Genomic DNA, 27,633 nt, shown 5'->3' on the forward strand with positions numbered 1-27,633 from the left:
TTTCCCAGAATGCTACGTTTGGAGGCAGTCTTTGCTAGACGCCTCATTATCTCGGAGGAGGGGACTCGAGGGAGGAAGAGTTTTTTAGGAGCAACATCCCTTCTGGCGGTGCTTCATAGATTTTTCTTGGCAGATAAATTTGTGTATATCCATAGTGTTTGTCTTTCACTTCTCTCACTCCAGATTACATTGTTCCATTACAATGAATGAAACCATTGTGCTGAATACAGATGTAGCATTTTAATCAAGGCTTGTGCCTCTGAGGTACGTTTCACCCGATTTTAACTGGCTTGTTAGGTAACCCTGAGGTCTGTGCTCAATGTTAATTATCAGGAGTTTCACAAACAATTAAATGCACGACTGGTGTTGCATGTGTTGAAGAAAAGTAAGAAAAAAAAAACCTTGAAAAAAGCGCAAGCAGTCACAGGACACCGCTGTAAGACATCCTCTTCCTGAGAGGATTCTCTTTTTGAGAAAAGGACTTTAATGTTTTAGGAGCTGCAATAGATAACTCCTAATTTCAAGTGCTTTTTAGACATTTGCTGTCTCCTGATACTCTTAGAGTTATGCAGTCTTGCAAAAAATGAATAGAGGTTGTTTATGGTTTTCTTACTTGTGAAAACAGTATAAAGCTATATGACATGTTTTATATACCAACCTGCCTTCAGGTAACCTTGAATTTTAGATGTGATAAAATATTTTGAATTATGCAGAGATCATGTGGAAGCAGAAAACAATACTAATACAGTTTTTGGCTGCAGAAGAAATTTCACCTCATAGACACTGCAGTTTACTGTTTACTATTTTAACCAATCAGCTCTTCTCCGAACGATGTTGGCCCTGCACTGTTTATGACTCCTACAAAAGCTAAGAGTTGGAACCCTCTTAACTCAAATTCGATATACATCTTGTACTGTTTCAAGGCTATGATAAGCTTTAAGTTGTAAGTTACTGTGAAAGACGTTTACCTGTTGCCAGTGTTTTCTTATTTACCACTATGTGGTTCTTTTCTTGAGGCAAATAACTGACAAAATACCAGCAGTCTGTTACCAGAGCAAACTCTTAGGCAGGCATGTGGAACTTTAATGTAGAAAGAGATAAAGTTACAGTTTATATTATGTAAAATTTTGACAAAGCAGGAAGATCAGAAGATTTGAAGACAAATATTTGCTTGTAGAAGTAGGAACCAAGAAATAGATAAGAGATTCCTTGCTTATAGTGTTGCATGGTTCTGTTTCTTCATACATTGCTATTGGCCATTGCAATGAACAGGTGCAGAGACTGGGTAGATCTATCCTGCTGAGACCATTCATCAGACCCTTTATAGACACGCCCCCTATCTGGTATTTAAACGGTGGCAGGTCACTTACTTAGCTTCTAGTAAATGTCTGGGCATCACTGAACCAAAAATAATACATCCAAAATTCTACATAAGCCGAGAGATATGAGCTATATATACACTACAGCCTCAGGTAGGCTGTGATGGTTACATGATGATCTTGGTTTTGAGGTGCTTAAAGTGGGTCAAGAAACTATCCCCCACACCAGCAGCCTAAACCACTGATACAAAACAGATGCTTTTCATGTTGTGTACACATTCTGGTTGTACCATCCAAATATTGCAACAGAAATCAAGTTTCATCACACCAGGGAACATTTTTTAAATCTTATGTTGTCTAGATTTGGTGAGTCCATGCAAACCATACCCTCAGTTTCCTGCTTTTAGCTGATAGGAGTAGCTTTCTGCTGGTGTAGCCCATCTGCTTCAAGGTTCAACATGTTGTGCATTCATAAATGTTATACTGCATTTGGTGATAAGAAGCGTGTATTTGAGTTATTCTTGGCTTCCTGTCAGCTCGAACCAGTCTAGCCATTCTCCTCTAACCTCTGACATCAACAAGGCATTTTCACCCAGAGAACTGGCTCTTACTGAATATTTTCTCTTTTTGGATCATTCCCTGTAAACTTTAGAGATGGTTGTGCAGGGAATTTATTCAGCAGATTCTGCAAAATGCAGACCAGCCTGTCTGGCACCAACGACCATGACAGTTTCAGAGTCACTTAAATTGCATTTCTTCTTCATTCTGATGCTCGATTTGAATTTCAGCAGTTCATCTTGACCCCGCTTACTTGACTAAAGGCATTCAGCTGCTGCTCAGGACTTGTCCTACAGAGTATTTGAACAGGTGTACCTAACAAAGTGGCCAGTGAGTGTTTATATAAATACAGGGGTTTTTTTCCTTCTAATTAATAATCCTTCTATAATTATTTCCCATTAGCACATCATGTAGATTTTGCTTCAATAGAGCACAAGTTGAATTTTATCTTAGTATATAAATATGTGTGTGTGTGTGTGTGTGTGTGTGTACCTGTTTTCACACTCTGTTGAGAGTGACATTGTCTGCTGTTACAGGCATATTGAATTTATTTTTCCTGTCTGTGTTTGTGACCTTTTTAAACTTACAAACATCCCCTTAAACTGTGTGCCATAACCTCAGGAACATCAACAACCTATCAGCACACCTTGTGCGGCTAAGAGCTTTTAAGTAAACAAGGCAGATACTGCTTACTTAAATGTCTACAAGAACGATGTCAGCGATTACTCGTGTGCTTTGACAACAAGGTTGTTTCAGGCCACTGACTGCATATATTACTGAAGTGGAAAAGGTGGCGACAAATGTTTTGTTGTATCTCTTAAACTCTGACCTCAGTGAAAGGTAGTACTTTGATAAGACTACAACCTTGGCACAGCAAAGCTGTAGTCTCTAGGAAACCCAAGGGACTGTTGCGAGTCACTGACTTCCACTAATAACCATGGAGACAAATCGATTGTGAAGCTTAGAAAAGTTAGAAAATTGTAACTGGTGATTGACATTCCAATCATTTGGTACAATTTGCAGTCAACATGGAAGTCAAATAGTGTTAATATATATAACATCAAATTGTTCTATTTGAACTATACATCGCCATCTGTATGCATACACACAGTCAGTGAGGACAGTACCAAGTCTTTTGAAGCACTTTTTATTAAGTGTTAGGGATTCATAGGCATCAACGAAGACTCAGATTGTGACCGTCGTTCTGTAACCTGTGAGTGAAACTTTTCAAAGCTGTACGAGAAAACTGGGAAAGCTGTAACTCAAGTTTGAGCAGCAATACCATCTCCTCAGGCTTTTGTCATCTTATGGCATTGACATGATGGATATTATGAGACTGATGTTAAATAAACAGAAAAGAGAGAAGTCAGAAGCTAAATATTGATGTAAATTCATCTTTGATTTAGCATGTGATTTGCATTGTAAACAGTGACCATGGTAAAACTATACCTGCCAGTCACATTACAATGACTATTTGCACAAAGCACCTCATATTGTAAAAGTGCAAAATAACTAAGCTACATTCAGTGGAAGAAAAAATGTGGCATAGGGCAAAATGTTCTTGGCAAAGACAGGTTGCATTTTCTGAATGCAAAGAAAATGTCTGGAAAACAAAACCCTTCTACGCTGGAATAAATGCTTTGTATCCCGGTGCCTTTATTTTCTGGTTTTTGCAATTCAGTCTATGAATAATTTCATCCAAATGTTACTCCTTTTTGTACTGGAAAGTTACTGATCATTAACAGAAATAATTATTTCTCGACATTCAAGCTAATTTCCCTACATCTCATCACTCTATTGATGTAGAAAACTTTCATCTGTAAAGTAAAAGAACATTTAAAGATACTTTGCAGTCCTAGAACAATCCAAGCTGTCCTCTTGCCTTTGTGTTTATGTCCCTGTTATGCTTACAGTGATATGTCTATTTGTATTATTTTGTTTTTTGCTTTCAGTGATGGATGCAGTTAAAAATTCATGTCACATCTAAAGCAAACATGCAGTTTCACAAAACAAATCTTCCTATCAAGTAGAAGAAACCACTTCACAAAGTGTAAGAAGCTCTTTGTAAGCTCATGTTGGAGAAAGTCCAGACTCAGCAAAGCTGTCAGCTGCTTTCATGTCAGCTGATTGGCCTACTTGTTTCTGAAGATTCTGTAGAATGAAAAACAGCCCTAGAAGAGAATGGATCATATCGTTAGACACGTGGTTGTTCGTGTGTGCACGTCAGTAAATACATTACAGAAGTGCTGCTCAGTTTTGTTTTGCGTGGTTCGCCTGAAAACGCTCCAAAATCTTTGAAGCCCCCCTCTCCATAAGCCTCACTATCACTTAATGCCATCGAGTGGGATTTATGACTGCATTTATTAGTCTCTCCATTCATGTTATACCACTCATTCCCTCATCCACCTTCACTCATTGCACTTATTTTAATTGAAATGCCATCATGAATAATGCCAAATAGCTGTGGCAGAGGGGCATTTGGCTCCCCTCACATACAAATGTCCTCGAATGAATGAGTGGCAGCTGTGTTGATCAGGTGGTTATTTATAGAAGATACTGGCAAGGGTCTTCAAAACGACATTTACCGTGAAAAAGCCAATGCAGGCAACGGTTTTGGAGGAGGGGGCTGAGACATGTTTGGAGTAGCAATGACTATCTGAGTGATAAGGGAGGAGAGCAGAGCATAGTGCTGTTGCAGAGCTCCCACTTCATACCACATCCTCAACACAGTTTATTTCTAAATCTTATTCAGTCTAGTGAGAGCCACGGATGCCATTTAGCTGGAGCAGGATACACATTTCCTTATTCTTCAGTCCATCCATTAATCTAGATTGCACCAGAATTTAGCTTTTTTTCCTAGTGTTTACAGGCATCTTGTTAGCAAGATATTTTCCCTTCGTTCTATGTTGGGAAACAGCATTGATAGGGGAGCAAAGCATTAACAACAAGGAAAACATGCGCAGCTTTATCTTACACAGACACATACAGACTCTTATCAGCAGAAATCACATTTTGTCACTTGGTCACAGATCAGCTCAGCTTAGTGGGGCTTTTTTTCTTACTTTGATTTCATCTGTAAAGCTATGCAGCCAGGCGGTACAGCCAACCACCAGAGAGGGCCATTTTGGAAAGCCAACTATTATAAACCCATATAGCCATCAAGTAAATCAGGACATTTAAACAGACACTCAGTCAGGCCTCTTGTCAGTTAGACAGTTGGGCAACCAGTAAGCTGCAGTGGTTGTCAACTCCTGCAGCCTGATTCACTGAGACAAGATGTTAAACTATCGTGGGTGTCAATTTTTTTTCAGAAAAGGGAAGTTTGGACACCTTATGACTAAAACTATTTTTTTCAGTAATTCAGATGTAACCTTCATGGGCAAATCATGAAATAAAGTATAGTGCGTATATTGTATTGTTCCTCCATTTCTCTTCCCTCGTGAATTGACAAGCTTTCCGGTGACCTCAGACTTGTTGTCATGGTAATGTTACTCCAGACAGTTGGGTTTTTGAACCAACAAAAAAAATATTTTTTATCTGTAATTTTAAATGTAAAATGTTTTTTAATTACACTCAGAGTTAAATAGAGTTAAAATTGTCAGGTGATTGTCCTCTAGTTTGTTTTAGTAGAGATAAAGACGGACAATTAATTTATCGATAAGGCAAAAGGACGTGTCATTCATCAACATATCTGTGTGCTTCATAAATATCAGCAAGTCTGCAGTGTATTTCTTTCTTTTAACCTCTCCAGTTATCCTAATAGTCCGTTCAAAGTTTAACAAAATGGAGGGTGTCAACTAAAAATAAGTAATTAGGAGTTAAACAATTTTCCAAACCCAGAATCCCAGTTACATTTGTTTCTTTGTTTTGGAGCCATGATATTAAATATTACATCTTTCACTGATTTGTTATCAATTAACCAGACACTGACCACAACTCCACATGCCTAATTTGCACAGGCAACATATATAAGATGAGCATATCTTTAAACAGGAGATTTCCAAAACTATTTTCCAGCATGATTAGAAAATGGTTGATATGTGCTAGTAGCTAGTTACAGTGACCGATGTGCTTCTCCATTTTAACAATTATATAATCCTCCTTCTGTGTTTGTCTTCATATTTGAACATGTTCGACAGCTCTTCGCCTCAATGTTCTGTCATGCTCCTTTTGTGAATGTTACTAAACAACAGGTACATCAGTGGCAACAGTTTTGGAGTTATGATTGTGAGGTTCTGCAAAACCATGGACATTTATATCTCTAACAGTGGCGATAACATGCAGCTTATATTTTTTCTTCACCTTTCCCCCCTTTGTTTAATAACATAGCAGAACTCTGTGCAGGAGTATTTTATTATTCCCACTCCCACTCAGTCCTGCTGGAGTTTTGCTGCAATTTCTGTGCTCTACTCCAGCCCCACTCCCTCAGTGTGTGTGACAACTCACATTCGCACCACACTGGATCTGACCATCCACACCCATACAGTAAAGTTCCAGTATATTTTGTGTGTCTGTGTGTGTGTGTGTGTGTGTGTGTGTGTGTGTGTGTGTGTGTACATGTTTAGACATCTTTGTGAGGACACTAAATTGGCATGTTGCTATACTTGTGGGGACCAACAGTCACTTAATTTTGAGGCTCAAATTGTGGTTAGGGTAGGATAAGTGGCTAAGGAAAGCATTGTGTCAGTTAGATGTCCTCACTAAGATATTAAAAACGTGTGTGTGTGTGTGTGTGTTTTCCCATATATAATTAGAAAAAATTGATTTACTATGTAGTTGCTAGGTTACAAAGCCTAACTTATTCAAAGTTAATTCATAAATATCTGGGCTGTCATTTACAGCTAGGATCATTTCATCTTCATCACTGTTGACAATGCTGATAAGAAAACAGGCCCCATCTTTAATTTGATTGCTCAGTGAGAAAGTTGTGACATTAATGGGCTCAGCTGTGTTCATCAGTGTCAGTGGAATATGGTGAGAACATTTTGTGATGAAGACTTTGAGAGTTGTCAACACAGCTTATTTTTAGGCTGACCACTCCCGCCTGCTGTGCACTTCTGCAAATACTGCATCGAGTCCCCAGTGCAGGCCTGTGCTAAATAGCCCTGTTTCTTTAATTGAGATCATTGTTGACAATTTTTAAACTCAATGAGGAGAAATGAAGAAGTATAACATGTAATGCTATGAGCCAAAACAATCTGATACTTATAAGATTATAAAAAACACACATAAAATTGTATATTTTGCGTATTGAAGATATTTTTTATGTTGCCCATAGTACCTAGCATGATTGAAAGTGGTTGAAAAGGTGACTCGTGGATACAGTTCCGGCTTTGGAAGACAGATAATGTTGCCAGAAGAAAGTAAGGAGATGAATAGAGAGGGACAGATGGTGAAGAAAGATGATTCTGGTGCTTCCTCTGGATCTACCATCCCCCTGATACTCATGCAGATTCTGATGCAGTTTGCACATGCTGTCATGCATTGGCACATGTAGTTTATGCTACTATTAGAAACACACACACCAACACAAGCCTTCATTAGCTGTTCTCTCATTATTGTTTACTCTGTGCAGAGAAACCGATGCGCCGCTGCCTCTCGCATCAGTCACAGCAGTACACTCCCTGCTTCTTTTCCTCCCCCTTTCCCTCTTTTTACACTCAGTCGTGTTTCCATCACTTCAGAGGACATTCAATACATTGACTAAGACTCGTTTCCTGAACACTTACCTTAACCCTACAGGACCTAACACCAACCTGTATCCTAAAACCTAGGAATCCATGTTGTGACAATGTAAAAACATGTATGTCAAAAAGACAAGTGTTACCAGTGGTCACATACACAAACACGCTCTGACGCATGCTTTATACAGAACAGTTTCTCTGCATGTTGCATCATTCCATCTCTGACAGCAGCAGGAAGGGAAGGCACATACAGTTCATAACTACAAACAAGTTACTGAAGAAGTTCGTTTTTTTTTTTTTTCCTTATTATTACTCACAGCAGAGGTTGCCTTACACGCCAACAGTGACCCACACATACACACACACAAAAAAATGCCCTTAGTCCTGCCAACCTGTTTGTGGCAGATGGTGGTGTACCCACAGCCTCTGGCACAACTCTTATCTTGCTGGGAGGAAAGAAGCAGATAAATGAACAGGTGAACCTGTACAGAGCATAAAAAAATAAATAAAAATACTTTACAATGAAACCGAGTCTAAATGAATTACCACAAAATAGAGAGTAAAAATTGAGAAGATTTTTAACAATGAAATAAAAGTTCTTCCAATTTTTGTTTTGCCAGTACCAGAATTGCATGTGTGCTTTCACTTTTATCCACTTTTTAAAAATGAACTTTTATACGAAAATTACTTAAAAATTACATTAGGAAAAAGGAACACAGGTACAAAACAGGCCTTTTACTCAAAATTATACAGTAGCTGTAAATTATTATTATCTTTCCTTTGTACAGTATGTACACTTCAGCTTAAGAACCCCTTACAATCTTAATGAAACAGACTATGAAGTGCTGAATATTTTTTAACACTTTTCGTATTCTTGACTTCAGAATTTCTCAGTATAATTACAAACCATTTACTATATCATTTCTAAACTGATAAACTATCTCTTGTATGGACTATCTTGTGTTTTTAAATCAATACAGCCATAACTATTTATTAAAAATACTAAACAGATGATTACTTTTCTCCAGTTTTATGCAATATAGACCATATATATATATATATATATATATATATACATATAGGTAATGTTCTTTTTACCTCTGGTGGAATGGAATGTTGTTATATAGGAAACAGTAAGTATTTAAAGTCAGCTCTACAATTTTTAAGTCAGATGGATGATACAATATATACCTGCTTTCATGTTGTAGATTATTTTTGCAGAAAATGAGGTTATTTTTTAAAAGCCCTTATAGGGCTTATATTTCTTACCCCTGTCCTATATTACAGGATATATGCAGTTTAATAATATCATAAAAAAGTGTGGCTCCACAGATGGCAGGAACATGGAGACAGTACGGACTGTTCTGCAGCAAAGATCAGATCAGCAGCCTCAAGACTACAGTTTGTACCAACAAGATATCAAATACTTCCAAGATTCAAAATTCAAGATCATTTAATTATCACTATGCAACAGGCGGCGGCATAAAATATTATAATATACTATTAAACTAAGTTTATCACAAATCTTTTGACCAAAGATATTAGGAATATGAGACTATTGAACTGCTCGGACTGCACAGCATCACAGCTGGCATGCCAGATATTCATCAGCACAGAATATAAAATGGAAAAAGTCTGAGTAACTTTTATAAAGCATAAAAATAAAAAATCACCCAGAGGACAGTATGATCAGTAGTTTCACTTTACATGCAGTTGAGTTTGCATCATAAAATGTCCTTGCTTTGTTCATTTAGAGGCCAACTAGCTTGCATGCAGATCTGTTGAACATCTTCTCTCTAGGTGGGTTTTTTTGCATTTAGGAGGCAAAGGTAGATTTGTGTAGTGAATCTGTGTGTGTGTGGGGGGGGGGGTTGTTTGTTTTAAAAGCACATTTGTTCATTCAGCAAGTGTTTATGTGGGAAGAATATTGTTCTATGCTCTTACATTAGTTTCCTTTTCTTTGGCTTAAAAACCCTACGGCAAAGTCATTTTGGAATGGGGACCGGCATGTTTCAATTAACCTTCAATTCTCTGTTATAGTATAAAGTATTTCATCAAAACATTTCATACTAACAAACAGCCTTGGCCCCTGTAATATTTATGTTACTAAATGATATTGTGGTTTTGAGTGGAACTATTCACATTTGCCTTCACAGTGTGTAAGTGACACAAATTTCATAGCCAAGCATAGAAAGACCTTATAAAAAGACTCTTTTGATGGGGATGGATGATTTTTATTTGTTTGTAAAGGCCAGCTGTAGAGGGGCATTAATAGCTCCTCTGTAGCTTCGGTAATGATATATAATCTTTAAGTCAGCTGTTGAGTCATGTTATTGCATTCGAAAACACTTCTTCAAGGCAAAGTGTTATCAAGCTAAGTCATGTGCCATAACAAAGTGCTGCTTAGGCATTAAATGTTCACATACCAGATCCATTTACTTTTCCTTCACTATCTTTCTTTTAAACAGCTGCTGTCTACAACTGAGGACATAGCCAGGCAGTGGAAGGGTCATTTTGAGGAACTCCTCAATCCCACTGTCATGTCTTCCATAAAGGAAGCAGTGCCAGGAGAAGAATATGGATGCCTCGCCTATCACTGTGACTGAGGCATCGAGGTTATTAACAAGGTCTTCAGTGGTCAGGCCCCTGGGTGGATTAGATTCACCCCAAGTTTCTCAATCCACTGGATTGCATGGAAATCAGACACAGTGGCTCTTGACTGGCAAATTTGGGTAGTAATTCCCCTTTTTAACAATGGAGACCAGGTGTGCTCCAGCTTCACACTTCACAGCTGCCTTGGTAACGCCTGAGTGCGGTGGAAAGGAAACTAAAATGCTTTCTCCATCCTCCTGGAGAAGGCATTTGACTGCTTCCTTCACTCATGGATCACGTTGCTACTGTGGGGTCTCTTTGGTCTGCCTTGGTCTCTATTTCAGAGATTAATCTTGATCCATTCCCAGTCGGTGTTGGATTCCACCAGGTCTGTCATTTGTCATAGTTTCTGTTCGTGACTTTTATGGACAGAATTTCTAGGCACATCCAAATGGAGAATCTGTGCTTTGTTGACTCCAGGACCCTTTTCTGCTTTTTGCAGATGATGTGATTCTTTTGGCTTTATCTGTTACGGGGTGGTGAGTAAGAGAACCCAGACGCGGACCTCTCGTTAAAGTTGAACAGTGTCTTTATTTACAGTGAAGCCAATCCACAGTTATCCACAGTGCAAAGTCCCTTCAGTGCTCCCCTCGTGTGTCCACACAACTCTCGTGAATAGTGACGTCTCTCCTCTCGTCTCTCCGTCTCGCTCGTTTCCTGGAAAAAGGCAAACAGACGCGATTAGCCCCCCTCCGCTATCAAACACTTGTCTTACACTCGCTGAGTTCGAATCGCTACCAGGCTTGGTGGAATACTCCAGCGCTGTCTGTCACTCAGCCACACCATTAAATAGCTCTGCCAACGATGGTGGAAGATTGGCAGCAGCTGGCGAGGAATCAGTCGCAGGTGGGACAGCTCAGAGTGGCAGCACTTCCGGGTCGGAGATCTCCCGTTGCTACGCAACCGCGTAACAACTGCAGCGGAGCCGGAGACAAAAACAGAGCGAGAGAACAAACACACACATACACACAGGTCGCCGGTCGGGGCACCGTCGGACCTGACAGTATCAGATGATCACCTTTAGTTTGCAGTGGGGTGATTTTTAGACCAGTGTAAAGTGGTGGGAATGAAAGTACCTAAATGTGTAATACTATGGTTTTGGAAAAGGGTGGATTGCCCACTTTGCATCAAAAACGAGTTGCTGCCCCAAGTGAAGCAGTTTGAATATCTTGTGCTCTTGTTCACAAGTGAGGGGAGAGTGGAGAAGAAGATCACCTGAGAGATTGCTGTAGTGTCAGCAGTAATGTGGATGCTCCATCAGTTCGTTGTAGTCAAGGGAGATCTGAGTGTAAAAGGGAAGCTATCTATTTATGGCCACAAGCTGTTTGTAGTAGCAGAAAGAATGCGAGTATGGATACCTGGATACAGGTGGTGGAAATGAGCTTTCTCCATTGGGGGCTGATGATCTCTCTCAGAGATAGGGTGATGAGCTTGGTCATTCTGGGTATGGCTCCTCCACATTAAAGGAACCAGCTGAGGTCGGTCCCCAGCTTCTTGGATGCCTCCTAGGTAAGGTGTTTCAGGCCTCATAAAAAGAGGAGGGCCTCCAGCAGACCCAGGGCAAGATGGAAAGATTATATCCCTCTATTGGCCTAGGGAATGCCTTAGTGTTCACCTGGAAGAACAAGTTGAAGTAGCCGGGGAGAGGGAGGGAATGGCATCTCTGCTTAGTCTGCTGCCCCCACAACCCAGACCCAGATAGACAGCAGAAAACCGATGGATGGATGATTAAACAGAAACATTTAGTGTTTCTGTTTAATAGGCATTTAGTGTTAAGTAATTTCAACATTAGAGCATCTATTTTGTTTTTTACAAATTTCAATTTCTTATGAGAGATCCTAATTTAATAGGGATAACAGCTGGCTAATATGGGAGGTATTCAAACTATAAAAGTAGTAGCCACACGTTCCATCCATCCATCCATCCGCTTCCGCTTATCCTTTTCAGGGTCGCGGGGGGCGCTGGAGCCTATCCCAGCTGTCATAGGGCGAGAGGCGGGGTACATAGAATGTAGAAATTTGTCATCTTTTCTCCACTATCATAATTAAGACATGAGTGTATCCAGCGTGCATTCATCTGTTTACCAGTCTGTAAAGAATCAGAAGGAAGATGCAGATGTTTTACTCATAGGTAATTACTGGAAGAACGTATAATATTTATTTTCTTTTTGATTTCACCATTTATAGCCTACTTTTGAGAAACAGACTCTTGGGGCCTGATGAGGTAAGACTCAGATGCTATATTCAGGCTCAAGCATTTTGTCTATCATTATATTTTGCATCATGGGGAAAATAATAATAATAATATAATAATAATAATAGCATTGTTTGGTGGATAGTAATCATTAAAAATACTATTGTTCTGTTCACTTTTGCCTCATGATTTATTAAGCACATTTGTATGACAACCAGAAAGTCCAATTATCTCTATGTCAGTACCTGTCACTGAAAGTCAGTATGACTTTTCTATCAGTGCTTAATGCAGTGGGTCAGCCAGCCAATCAGTCAGAGAGCCCTGCTGTTATTGCTGTGTTCTTATGTGTTCCTCACTGAAACGGTCACACTGGCTGCCCCTGCTTGGCCCTTATATATCACTGATGCTACGCTAATACTGCTGGACATGGATACTCTGCTGTAGATCACACTGGGTTGAGACATTGCACTGGCAGGGGCTGAGTATGTGGCTTAAAGGGATGATCTGCTCCATCTCCAACACACAGCACTGTGGTTAAAGGTTGCTGGTTGAAGCATGAATTCAGAAAAGCTACAAGACACACAAGATGATTCATAAGGTTGTTTCACTGGCTGTGTGTATGTTTATTTTTCTTGAATATTGTGTTTTCATATTACTTCCTGTTTGGATTTATGGTGACAATCATAAAATATTTGCTACTGTGTCATGAATTCACTGCTACTTACAATAGGTGAGAGCACAAGAATGAATTAATGCTCTTAATTCAACTTGTTTATTAAAAGAAACAAAGTCGTGTTGTTTTGGTCATGATCAAGCCATGATTGACTTCTTTCATCACTTCCACTGTTTACACTTGTTTTACTGTAGGGGGGAAAAGGACACTGCCTTATATGGCAGACACCCTCCTGTAGTAGGAGGCAGGCAGGTTTTTGCCCTCTGGAAAACTGCCTGGAAGTCTCAAATGGTTTGATGTTGTTTCTTGATAAATTCCTTAAAAAATCTTTTTTCCTTTTTTGTTGAGCTATGCATGTGTTTTGTTTTGTTTTTCACTTATTCATGTACTGTGGCTACAGACTGCAACCCTTAAGAAATTGATCTCAGCAATTACTTATTGTAGTGAGTGTATTGCATTGTAGGTATGATTGACAACGTAGCGCATTGCAGCTTTGAACTAAAACAATCTCTGTCAGAAACCTTGGAGTTTCTCTGAGTGAGGCAGACACCAGATGATTTACCACACTCACAGTCAGACTGTCAGCTACAGCTTCAGGTGAAAATAACTCTCAGCACGGGGTCTTTCCCTCGCTTTTTATGATATTGATTCTTTCAGTGTTTTTAAACAAGAAACTCTGATGTCGTTGTTATTGTTAAAGGCCAAGCTAGGTTGAGGAGCTGAATGCTTCACATTAGAATATATAATCAGTTAATGTACAAAGCGGCACTTAGCGAGCTCTTTCGGTGATAAGGCTTTTTATAGATGTGCATCTTTTAAAATATATGAATATCTGTCAGTTTAAACTGTAATAGCTCAGCAATAATGGCTTGGAGTTGTGTTTGGCAAAGGCATTTATGGATCCCAGCTGATGAATCCTTACAACTTTGATGATGCACCAGCTTTTCTTCTAGTACTGCCATGAGGTTGAAGGTGGTTGCCAGAAAAAAATTCTCAGAAACTAAAAAGTAATTAAAGAACACGTTGCAGCAGCTCCAATGATTTCATGTAACGGCATCAATGTGACTGGAGTTTTGGTTTGTTTAATACATTTTAGTGCAGCCTTATATGTGCTCGTATGACTGTGAACTCTTCTTTAATTGTAGCCTTGTTTTGAAAGGATTATAAGTCATTCAGTCCACTGCTTTTGCCCGCTTTGGAAAACCTCTTTAACTACTGGAATAATGCATGAAATTTTGTGCTCAAAAATTTGTACTCATGATTGAAAAGGATGAAATGTTCATTTTTCATGGTGTTGGTAATTCAGCCATGATGATCCCGAGTCACCTTTCTGCCTTTAAGAAAACAAAATGTGTCCAACACATAGGTTTGTGTTACAGATTATCCATAGTGAAAGTCTCAGTTGTTGTTTTATTTTTATTATTATTATTTCAAAGATCAGTGTTGAATCAACACAGTGATTTATAGCTCAGTCAATTGCCTCTACTGATTAGATGCCTCTTAATTCATCAAGTAAAGCCTCCCAACTTCTTAAGACAAAAAGAGTTTCCTCTGAGCTGGGATATGATTTATAGTGTCACTTCCTGATGAATGAGTCATTCTATTTTTTAAGATAATTGAAAATTGAAGTGAGCCAGTGACATGCCGAGTTGAATAAGCAGGTGTTGATACCATGCATGAATAAGATTTAAAGCAAAATTTAATTTTAATTTAAAAGCCACTGAGTAATGCTGTTTGATTTGTTGCAGCAGCTTACCTTAAGATAAATTTAATTACTTTAGTAAGGCTTTTCATTGCAAGGGGTTTTGGTTCCCCCCCATTTACAGGTTATTTTTCTCTGTTATATAAATATACAGCGCTGTTGGCTCTCAGTGACTGTATTAATTTTTGTTTAATGGTTTGATGATTTATTGAAACGCAAGTACTTTGCATGAACTGCCATTTGCTGTAAAAGTTACCGTCAGAGAACTACTGAAAATTTGCAAGGTGAAAAGAAAAGGACTGAATCTAAAAATGCTGAAATTTTAATGTCACCAAAGATGCTTTGTCTCCTTCTTTAGCATGCACAGGAAGGATAGAAATGAAAACAGCCTAGATTTATTCTTTTTAAAGAGAAAAGGGTATTAAAAGTGGAAAGCACAGCTTAACTTTTGTCTTGTCTACACCTAAATGTACCCAAAAGTACACCCAAGGTTAATCAGCATGTATGGAAAACTTTTCAGTCATGCGTTTGAAACAGTACTTGATGTGTTGGGGCCTGACAGTTTTCAGCTTATTTACTGGATATGTCTGGAGAGCAGATTATGCACATATTCATGTAATTACTCAGACAGTTTACCCTAATGGACTGACTAGATGCACTGGTAACATCTTATGGTCCTGCTGATAACAACTCTGAGCCCTAATGTCTACTGAACATGAGGAAATTTGTATTATATAACCCGAGACAATGTGATTGGATCACACAAGCCCTTACACCAGTGAGGTCTCCAGCACATCCTGGAATATTATGTATTTGCGCACCAGATAAAGATGCTTATATGGGGAGCTACAAATATATTAACATTTAAAAGAGACTGTGCCACAGTGGCATGAAACTAAAAGGCACCTTTGGCCCTTTTCTCACTGCATTTTATACTTTTCTGCATTTGTAACACTGACAAAATATGCCTATAGAAAGTCATATAAAAATCAGCCTGTCCTCAAAGCCGACTTGGAATTTAACTATTACAGAAGGTGCCACCTAGATGTTCACCAAAAAATATACATCACTTTTTTTAATGAGTGAGAAACCTATTACAATGCTAGATAAGTATGATACAAAAAGGTAAAGAAGAGCTCGTAGTGCTGGTGGCATGTCTCTTTTGTAATATGTAAAGCTCAGAGGATTTCTCTGTCAGCTTCACTCACTCTGTTACTCACTTGTACTACTCTCACATTCAGTTTAACACTTCTTGCTTTTATCGAAGTTATGGTAACATACTGTGTTGTCATCCAGCTCAGTATTCTATTCGAGTTTATGGTCATAAATTGTTAATCTTGTTTTAATCTTTGTGACCACATGAACACAAATAATGATTTCAGTAGGAAGTATACTTCACGCCAGCAGCATTTAAGTTATCCAGATAACGCAGGAGTGTATGCTCATCTCAGCAAATAAAATAGTCCTTAAAAGAAAAAGAAACAGTTGTATTTTAAACCAAGCCATGATGTTTTTACACATAGCCAAGTAGTTTTAATAATGATAGATGCATCTTCAAGATAGGATTAAAATGTACTAAATGCATCGTGTACATTAGTTAATGTAAGGGCACAATCACACCATAAAATTTACTGTCTTCTATTGGGATGGTAAATTAGCTAATGTAAAGCATTATAATAACGATGTGCTCACATTAGCACTTGCTCAATACTGGCAATAGCTTGGATAGCTGAAGGACATGCATGATATGAGATTTCATGGGCATGACACATCCGTGATGGTCTGTGGAAAATTTCCAATTAGTATCACCTTTTTGGGCTAATACAACCTCTCAAGTGCACTTCATTTCACATCCCTATCCCTTTAAAAGCATACATTAGTGCTTCTGTTGAAGGACAGCTTGTTTACCGTGCCCTATAATGCAACACTCTCCAGACGACCTGTACACTCATTTTCTTCTCATATCTTTTAAAACTCAAGTTATAGAGGTTTTGTGTTCTGTTGATATCAATGCTATGATTCTCTGTAAAAACTAGGGATTGCTTCTACATCTTTTCCACAACAGAACTGACAACTTCCATGTAGAACCTTGTTGGTAGCTTTGAAATGTCCCTATAAACATGTCAGTATTTTTGCAAAGCAAATGCATAGACATTTATTTGTTTTGCTGATAAATTTTACAGCCATGTTTTACTTCTGATTGCTATTTTATACTTGAATTATGGAAAAAAAAACATTGCTTAGGCTGACAATCATAAAGTGTAACATGTCATGAATCACTGATAATATTGAAGCTATAAATAGCCACAGCTGTATGTGACAGTCTCACATGATCACACCTTCTCTGGCCTTCTGTTCAATTATGCTTCTGTTTTGCTTTTTTTTTTATTTTTATCTATCAGTCTGAGCAATAAAACTAAACTGTGGTGTTTCAGTATTTATGGTTTGCTTTATTTGCAAACCATATAATGTAACTAATGTAAATGTTCAGATTGACTGGTTCTCATGTAGCGCTTTTCTACCTAGTGCTTTAAACAACATTTCACATTAATCCATTTACACATTCATTTTTTTCTGCATCTACATCTTTCGTTCACAAGCATTTACACTCCGATGAAGGCATCTGAAGCAACTCAGGGTTCAGTATCTTGCCCAGAGATACTTTGGTATGCAGACTGAAAAAACTAGGGATCAAACCACCAACCCTCCGATTAGTAGATGCCCCGCTCAACTTCCTGAGTCACAGCCATCCTAAATGTGTCAGTCAACACCAGCCGCATCAGTAAACTGTGTTTACATCCTTGCATTCAAGCCCCTTGAGCTGACTGTTGTTGTGACTTACCGCTATGTAAGTTGAATTGAGTTGAGTTAAATAGGTGTGAATGTGAGTACAACCTGTCCAGGGTGTACTGTCGCCCTATGATAGCTGGATAGGCTCCACCCACCCAAACCCTGTTAAGGTTAAGTGGAAGAGAATGGATGGATTGAACTGAATTGAATTTAACTGAATTTTGCACACTTCTCATCCAAGGTTAAAAATGTTGTCGCTAGTGTATTTATTTCATTATCTTACAATTTATAAGATTATTTTAAAAATATAAGATCTTTATTATATTAATTATCTTACCTATGTACTATTGTATGATAGGATAACTGTTCGGCCAGCTTATTTTCAGGAGTAATGCTGCTGAAAAGACAGCTACTTCTTACAGCTGTAGCGCTGACTGGAGTTGGTGCGCACTGCACAGATTTTATAGCCCTTACACTCGACTGAAATGATGCTACTAGACTGAATTGTGGTTCAGTCTAGCAGCGTCATTATTATTCTTCAAACTCAAACATACCAGTAACATTTTAATGAAAAAAAGAATAATACTGCTTCATTCTAACTTTTATTGATTTCATCTTCTCAGCTTATTTATTTTTTCTAGGTAAATTTGTACTTTTTATTTCTCCACAGTAAAGAGCGAATATCATAGGACATGGTCTTCGTCTCCACTGTCATTATGTCTCTTATGCTCATCTCATTATCTAAAGACTTGTCATTATTAAAAAATGTCCTCACATCCTCTGGTGTGAGATAAAAGCAATATTTCTCGACATTCTCATTAGCAACAGTTGAGCTCCGCCACACAATAATGAATGACAGAGGAGAAAACACACAATTAGAGTGACAGTCTTCCGGGAAAGCCATGATATTCAGTTAGTTCATCTTCTAAATTTAGGCTCAGTGCTCCAACACTTGGTGACAAGAGAAATAAGGAGAGACCCCTGGGATGTGGATGTGCATATGGGGTATGTTCAATTCAATTCAATTCAATTCAATTTTATTTATATAGTGCCAAATCACAACGACAGTCGCCTGAAGGCACTTTATATTGTACAGTTGATCCTACAATAATACATACAGAGAAAAACCCAACAATCAAATGACCCCCTATGAGCAAGCACTTTGGCAACAGTGGGAAGGAAAAACTCCCTTTTAACAGGAAGAAACCTCCGGCAGAACCAGGCTCAGGGAGGGGCGGGGCCATCTGCTGCGACTGGTTGGGGTGAGAGAAGGAAAACAGGATAAAGACATGCTGTGGAAGAGAGACAGAGATTAATAGCAGGTACGATTCAATGCAGAGAGGTCTATTAACACATAGTGAGTGAGAAAGGTGACTGAAAAGGAAAAACTCAATGCATCATGGGAATCCCCGGCAGCCTACGTCTATTGCAATATAACTAAGGGAGGATTCAGGGTCACCTGGTCCAGCCCTAACTATATGCTTTAGCAAAAAGGAAAGTTTTAAGCCTAATCTTAAAAGTAGAGATAGTGTCTGTCTCCCGAATCCAAACAGGAAGCTGGTTCCATAGAAGAGGGGCCTGAAAACTGAAGGCTCTGCCTCCCATTCTACTTTTAAATACTCTAGGAACAACAAGTAGGCCTGCAGTGCGAGAGCGAAGTGCTCTAATAGGGTGATATGGTACTATAAGGTCGTTAAGATAAGATAAGGCCTGATTATTTAAGACCTTGTATGTGAAGAGCAGGATTTTGAATTCAATTTTGGATTTAACAGGAAGCCAATGAAGGGAAGCCAATACAGGAGAAATATGCTCTCTCTTTCTAGTCCCTGTCAGTACTCTTGTGTGTGTGTGTGTGTGTGTGTGTGTGTGTGTGTGTGTGTGTGTGTGTGTGTGTGTGTGTGCGCGCGCGCACTGTCTGCAGACTACGAACACACTTGTCCACGTGTAACTTAGCGAAAAAAGCCTCATTTAAACAATTGTGACTCAAAAGGTGTAGCAATCAATGAAAAGACAGAGGACCAAAGGGCAAGGACTCATTTTCTCACTCAAATCACCACTTTAACCTTCAGCATATCTGTTGGCCTCACAGGCTCACCTGGATGCCTGACAGCCTGCAAATTCCATCTAGTATTCTGTCCTTGTTGCTGCAAATGTGTCCACACCGGCACCTCACAAGGTGTTGAGAACAATTCAAAAGGCTAAACACTGAAGAGAGAAAAACTGCAAAGAAATGAATATCTAACAGATAAAGAGACAATAAAGGCTTATGTATAGACTGCTTTTTTTTGTACTAACTCAAGCTGCTGTGACAGAATTATTTCTTTTTCTTTTTTAGGCTTCTGCATTGTAACCTTGTCATTTTTTTATTGTTCAAAGCCTTTCATATTATTTCTGTTTTGTTTTTTTTACATATGCATATTTATTTATCCCATCATAAAAGAGAAAGAAGGAGCTTCTTGTAAAGTTGGCACAGTCTGCACAGGTCCTAGTATAGTTGACTGTGGACTACTCAGTGAATGCACAGAGAAAAAGTCTGTAGCTCACACTGATTCATGTCTTGCAGTGACACACAACATAGGTCCTCTTACATAGCTTCTTGAGAACAAGGAAATTATGTTCATCCTACTGTTTCCTTCTGCCTTTGTGTCTCTGCTCCACATTCTCCTTTGTCTGTTGTTATTTTGTCTGTTTCCCTTACTATCCATCTTCCTCACAGAAAAGACCAGTGCCATTGGGTTTTCTCTCGCTCCACACTGTCCCCCTGTTCAGAAAAACCAGTCTGTCTTTAATGAGCTCTGCGTCTGTGGCTCTCAGCCTGAGGCTGTCCACCACTGACCTGTTGGCATTTGCTTCTCTCTGCCTTATCCTTTCTTACTCCCCTGTTCTTTTTTCCTCTCTCCCTGTAAAGCTCCTTTTCTCTTAGATTAAAAATTAAATGATGAAGGAGATGCTGTTCCATTCAGTCCACCAAAGCTTCTCTAGTGGACGCCTTAACTGGTAGCTATTACTTACCGGTCATCTCAGTAGCAGCACAATAGCTAGTGGGAAGTTCAATCTTTCACACAGAAGCTTTCTACCAACAGAAAGACCTTTTACCTGAATGTATTTCTGCTCCTTTAAACTGATTGTTTTTAGAATTGACTTCACTCTTTCATATAATATATCAAAACCAGTGCCTCACAAAATAACTGCAAACTAAAATCAATTTTAGCACTTTTCAGGCTGTATTTTCAACCCAACGAGAAGTGTGAGGGTGTACAGGTTTGAACAGCAAGCCTAACAACCAGACATTTGATCTTTAGACTGCACTCCATCAAACTGGGAGGCAGTGGGCAGCTGATGAGTACAATGACCTTTAGCAGCAGATCTGCCACAGCGGACTTCAATCATGGCTGACTGGGAGACAGGACTCAGTCACCAGCCAAACTGGAGGTGGTGTACTGCTGCATGACTGGATGCTACAACTGCTCATTTCATTGATCTCCTCTGCAGAGCTCTGCAAATTACAGAGACACACAGCATTTGCAATCCAGCAAGACATCACATGCACACACACCATTGCAGGCAACAACCAATACGACACTCCAACACCTCTCTTTTTTCCATTTTCATTTGTTCTTCTTTCCTTTTCTTCCCTCATTTGTTTTACCCTACCCTTTCTCCCAACCACACAAACTCACGTAGCTACCCTTTCAGTGGACTCGAAAGTACATTTTGACCTTTTCATTCTGTCGAGCCCCTTTTAAGATTCAAACTATCCTGTCTGTCAGGTGTTAAATGAAAAAAGAATCTTGTTTTGCTCATGTTAATGCCAAAATATTGTTGAATGGTAGAAGTCTGACAAATGTTAAATTGTATCCTATAAGGTTCTACATAAGACTTCAGTACAGGTGCTTAGTGTTGTTATTGAGGCTTGCAAAAACAGGTGAAAGATGGCACTAACTTACAGTAATTTTACCTCATATTCTCTTGTACACGTTGATATTTGTGACTTCTCTTTAATCCAGTAAAAGGAAGAAAACTCACCGCAGCATGTGGTGTTAAACGTATGCGATTTTACTGGCATCACATTCTGACAGAGCATCATACGCTGGAGCACGAGTCAGCCTTCATCTGAGTCTGCTTGCTGCTCACCCTGTATCTCAGTGCAACACAAGCCGCCCACAGAATCTATCGCCATCGCTGCTCCTCCTTCTTTCATACGCCAGTTCCCTTTTATCCCATGTCACACCTGCTCCCACTACTTGGATGCTGCACATGTTGTGAAAGGGGATGACATATAGACAGAGAGGCACACCAACCAAAATGCTAATGCGCATATGCACTGACTGATTTGTTTATAAGCTGATGCAGAGTTGCTACGGACAGGGCAGGACTGAAGCTCATAGGAGGCATTAAGCGTTACATTATGGTGATGGTTGGCTTTGCAAAGGTCAACAAAATTTAAAACATTACACTTCTATTTCTGAATTTTAAATTTATTCTAATTTATATTATATTTTGTCCCTGATCCACCGTCAAAGAATAAACACCATATTTTCACAAATTACTTTCACATGTACTATTTGAATCTGAGCCATGTGTTTAATTATTCTTGAAAGAAAACAGAAATTTAGTTTGTCTTGAGATTCACATTTAATTGGATCTTTCTAATTGGAGCTTGTCTAAACATTTATTAAAAAAATAATCAACCCGTTATTTAACAAACAAATATTTGTACTGGATTGTGCAAGTACAAAGGCAATTAATTAACACTGGTTAGTTGCTGTTTTAAGGGCTTTTTCATAGAAAATACATAAATATTAAGATATATTTTCGTAAGTGATGACATTGTTAAGGCAGCAAACTTAAAAACACTGCGTCCAGTTTATGTTCCTGCACAGCCAAGCACACAATGCAGGGATTGTCTCTGAGTCACATTTTTGTTTTGTTCTCTCTTCAAACAATGGATGTACTAGCTCTACCTGCTGATCCCAGTACAGGTAAACAGGCTACAATCTTCAGCTTTGCCAGTTTGATTGTTTAACAGACTTCTTCACTGATTATACATTAATTTTAATGGGGGGTTTTCACTCCTTTTTTTTCAAATATGATCGTCAATTTGTCCTTCTTTTCAGTAGTGTCATAAAACATTAAATCTTTTAAGCAAATTTACTATGCAAAGTAAGTAACTAGTTTGGGTCGTCGTGTCCTGCCCTGTTTCCATATAGGGTTTAAATCACAACATTTCCCCACCATTGTACTCTTAAATTGAGTTGTGAAGTTGCTGTTAAGAGACACAACGGCCAAGGTAATGAATTTCCACTCACCGTGTTTAGAGAGATAATTCTGTGCTGTGGTTTGCATAACCTACAAGCCTGACAGCACTCTAAGCCATTTTCACGCACAGAATGCAGCTGCCCAAATAGGAGGTTTGGGGCTTAGAGAAGCTTATACAGGCTAAAGGATTTGAGCCTTCGTCTTGCTCTCAGGAATACTCCTGAGGTTGTATATTTAGTCTGTAGACTAAGAAATGCACAAGAAATGAATTGTGTTTCCTCGGTAACACTTTCTTACAATTTAAAAGACCAAAAAAGTCAAAGTATTGGATACAAAATGAACTAAACAGGCATCTTTTGTTTTCACATCAGCAAGAAAAGCTCTTGATTAGAATTTTTCTTCGACACTTATGTGTATTACTTCTGACTTCTTGTCGCTCTTTCCAAGTCTCTTTTTTTTTACTGATGTACTTCCTATAGCGCTTCACCCCAGATTCTCTTACTTACGTAGGTCGCCAGAGCAACACTTATTTCACTTTCTCTACAATATCTACTACTGTGTAGCATGCTAAGGCAATCAGTAGTGACTCTGGGCATGTAGAAAACGAGGAAATGCAATGTGAAGCACTTCAGGACAAGTGAAGTGCTACACTGCCACGCAGGGGGGTGTCACTCTTCTCTGTTTAATTGGCCTTCACTGAACAGTAAATCTGTCTTTTTGGCATCGCTCAGCTTTGCCACCGACACCTATCACTGATGGGATGAAAAAGCTGCTATCCTGCTGGAGTTTTTTGTTCATGAGAATAAATGATGGAGCTATTACCCTGGTCGAACATGTGTAGTCTATTCTGGTTTAAAGAAAGTGGTTAAGCCCAATTAGTTTTTTTACATAGCTGAATGTCACTTATCTCCCTCTGAGAAGTTGGAACTTTGCACCCTTACGCTGCGTTGCCATAGCACATTCATGATGAAGTATGCTATGAGGCTTCCTCCTGAGAATTCATAAAAGAAAACATAAAAGCATAATGCTTATCAGATAGGTTAGACTGTGCTCAGCAACCCAGAAAAGACTTCACCGGAGATACCTCTTCATCACCCCCCTCCCCTATGTTCCCTATCTGTGTGCCAGCTGTAATAAAACACAAGCAGACCTGTTTGTGATATCACACATCAAAGACAGAGTGAGTAAAGTAGCACGGCGACTCATTTCCATACCCTTCTAAAGCAATCTGGAGAATCTGTCCCTGGCTAATGTAACAGCCATCATTACCGCAATGTAAAGGTGGAAATGAGATGGTGTTTTATTCCAGTGAGGTGCCTGAGAGCTTTATTTAGAAGCAGAATTTCTCTTCGTTAGCTGCATAATAGGGTTAATGCACGGTGGAGTAGAAACACAATGGGCAAATCCCAAATTAATAAAACATTATTTGTAATTGTGAAATGTGTTTCAGATTGGAGAAAGTGTCTTACTTACAGGATAAGTGCTGCCCATTGTTGAAGCAGCTTAGTGACTGAATCATATTCAAGAATGACTCAGAGTGGCACATTCAGTTTTGTAGTACAAAATAATGAGAAGGTGAGTCACACGCCTGTCTTATGTATTGTGAAATTAAATTTCAGCACCTTAAGCTTTAATGGGAGTGTGTGATTTACCCAAAGAGCACAAAGTGGCTGCTGCCCGTCACAACCATTTACTATATAACACCTGTTAAAAAAGATTACACTCTTCATTAGATTACATGGTGTTTGTTTTGACAAATCCACCAGCTAGGCTTTTTAGCCTAAATGTGCTGTAAATCATAAAAGACTGAGCAATGTTTCCATTACGATGAGAAGTAGCTTCACGTCCACGTTGGTCCGGGTGGAGCTGCTGTGACTGGTGTGACTGGTTGTGTTATCCCTTATAAAATTATAATTGATACAATAACTAAATCATTAACCATGAATGTTGTTGGAGCAGCCCAACACAGACTAATTAGCTTACAATTTTAAAATGGTATGTCTTGTAGGTAGCTGAAGTTTCATATGCTTTGATACACTCAGCTTCGTTGCCACCTGTTTTAACAAAATTCAGCCACACCAGTAACTTCTGCTATAAGGAAGTAATGGGCCACACCTCTTAATCTCTGGTCCCATTGCCACGGGTGAATAAAATCGAGCACCTATCCGTGCAGTTTGTCTTTTCAAATGACCCATTATTTTGAAAGAAAGACCTCATCCAGTTTCAGTGTGGTAGTGTAGCAACTTAGCAACAAGTTAGTTTGTGAAATTTCTTCCCTCCTGGAAGAATTTTTTTTTTTTTTTAAATCAGTCAATCCTTAAAGATTGGAGTGCCCACTCCGGGTCGGGGATGAGTTCCTGCCCCAAGTGGAGGAGTTCAAGTATCTCGGGGTCTTGTTCGCGAGTGATGGGAGAAGGGAGCCGGAGATCGACAGACGGATTGGTGCTGCGGCTGCAGTGATGCGGACGCTGTACCGGTCCGTCGTGGTGAAGAGGGAGCTGAGTGTAAAAGCGAAGCTCTCAATTTACCGGTCGATCTACGTCCCTACCCTCACCTATGGCCACGAGCTGTGGGTAGTGACCGAAAGAACGAGATCGCGGATACAAGCGGCAGAAATGAGCTTCCTCCGAAGGGTGGCTGGCCTCTCCCTTAGAGATAGGGTGAGAAGTTCGGCCATCCGGGAGGGCTCAGAGTAGAGCCGCTGCTCCTCCACATCGAAAGGAGCCAGTTGAGGTGGTTCGGGCATCTGACAAGGATGCCTCCTGGGCGCCTCCTGGGTGAGGTGTTCCGGGCATGTCCCACCGGGAGGAGGCCCCGGGCAGACCCAGGACATGCTGGAGAGATTATATCTCTCGGCTGGCCTGGGAACGCCTTGGTGTTCCCCGGATAAGCTGGAGGAGGTGGCTGGGGAGAGGGAGGTCTGGGCTTCTCTGCTTAGGCTGCTGCCCCCGCGACCCGGCCTCGGATAAAGCGGATGAAGATGGATGGATGGATGAATCCTTAAAGATTTAACATGACAACACAAAGAAATGTTTTAAAGACGTAATTACTTTTGTTCAAGTAAAAAAAAAGTTGGACTGAATTTAAAGCCACATAATATGAGTTGAAACTAAATAATGTATTTTATAAGCATATATTTGGGCAATAAATTAATTATTAAAGCTCTTTTTTTCTTTCCCACTTAATTGATTAATGGGATTGTTTCAGTCCCAAACAAGACTTAACTGTGCATGTTGACAGAAATCAAGAATAAACATCCAGGTGGGTTCCCACTCTCTCTCTCTATCATTTAATAAGCATGTCAAACATTTAGATGAGTTTGTTTCATGCACTTTTATTTGAATCAAAGGTGCATTTTTTTTAAAAAACTTGAATCACATTGTTTGCAGTGTGAATGTGGATTAAGCTCATCTTGTTCCCAGCTTAACCACAAGGTATTTCTTTGTAGAAAGTACACCTGCACATTCTGACTACTATCCTGCTCATGACACCATCTAATAGCAGTGCAGTATAGACTGATAGGTATTCTGTCACACTTGTAATGCAAAGTTCATAGATTACATTTGGTTGATGGAATGCATCAGCCACTTTAACTATGAACTCATTATATTTATGCATATCTATAAGTTTTCAGAGCACACAAACTAGAGGGGGGGTCTGATTTCTTAAGGTACAGCACATCTGTGTTCACAACATGGTTGAGATAACCTGGCATCTGGATTTACTGGTTCCTAGTTATAATCACTTAAGATTCTTGAAGATCCAACAGAGTGACAAATGACCTTGATGTCTCTGATAAGGCGGAAAAGAATAAAGCCCTCTGGGAAGAGAGAACACTGTTGAACAGAATGCAACAGGGCTGCCTAAATCTGCTTTTACAAGTCGGCGTCCTGTGTGGCTGTTGAGAAACCAAATCTCACAACTTCAGAATGCTAGCTGACACAATACTTCTTATACATATTGGACATAGGGGTGTTGTCATTTTGCCCTTCCCCAGGCTCCTCAAAAGCTTGTATGTCCTCCCCTGAGCTGTAATCTTCTTAGAATAGAATAGAATAGAATAGAATAGAATAGCTCTTTATTGTCACTGTTACAAGAACAATGAAAGGCAGTTTGGCATCTGTCCATGTGAAATACACAATAGCGTAAGTAAGTATTTACATAATAACACAGACAGATTTACATTTACACAAGAAAGATATGTACAACTTATTCATACACCTGCATACATACAGATACACCCATACATACATACACATACATACATATATGTATATATGCATGCGTATGTACATACACATACATATTTCCACATACACGCTTACATTTATATACATACACATACATGCCATCTGAGGAGCAGGTGCATTGTGAGGTGCAGTGTGTGATCAGTGATATTGCACACTGAGTCTGACCATCCTCGACCTCGTCTCATGATAGCACCAAGTATGACTCCACTTCCACAGTTCTAAGTAAAATCCTGCCTGCCTCACTCAGCCCTCTGACATTTAGTGTCATGGGTGATGTGACCCAACAGCCCAGGTTTTAGGAGCACCGAATGGAGTTTAATTTAATCAGATCTGTTTCTGTTATCTAGCTTTTTTAATATTAATAAAATAAAACTAAACTATTTACCAAAAATCCACACAGAAATGGAAATAATGTCATTACATTGCATCACATAGTTCTGTTATCAAACAAGACCTGATACTACACCACTACAGGAGATAAAAATCAAATAAATAATAATTTTGAACAGAAAAACGTAATGCAACGTGTTTCTTTCAAACACGATACTTAAAT

At 39.2% G+C, this 27,633-nt stretch overlaps 1 protein-coding gene and 1 long non-coding RNA gene across 2 annotated transcripts in view; one reads left to right on the forward strand and one right to left on the reverse strand.

Annotated features, from left to right (window-relative positions):
• Window positions 1-27,633, forward strand: part of asic1b (acid-sensing (proton-gated) ion channel 1b) — a 170,064-nt gene that overhangs the window by 67,241 nt on the left and 75,190 nt on the right. The gene's annotated exons all lie outside the window — the stretch shown is intronic.
• LOC102077896 (uncharacterized) lies at window positions 10,725-11,212 on the reverse strand. The gene is made up of 2 exons (XR_267329.4): window positions 10,952-11,212; window positions 10,725-10,870 (listed from the first exon to the last, which is right to left on the reverse strand). It is a non-coding gene; the product is annotated as an uncharacterized LOC102077896 (long non-coding RNA).

This window comes from Oreochromis niloticus, linkage group LG5 (assembly GCF_001858045.2).
Source record: "Oreochromis niloticus isolate F11D_XX linkage group LG5, O_niloticus_UMD_NMBU, whole genome shotgun sequence".
Lineage (NCBI taxonomy): Eukaryota > Metazoa > Chordata > Actinopteri > Cichliformes > Cichlidae > Oreochromis > Oreochromis niloticus.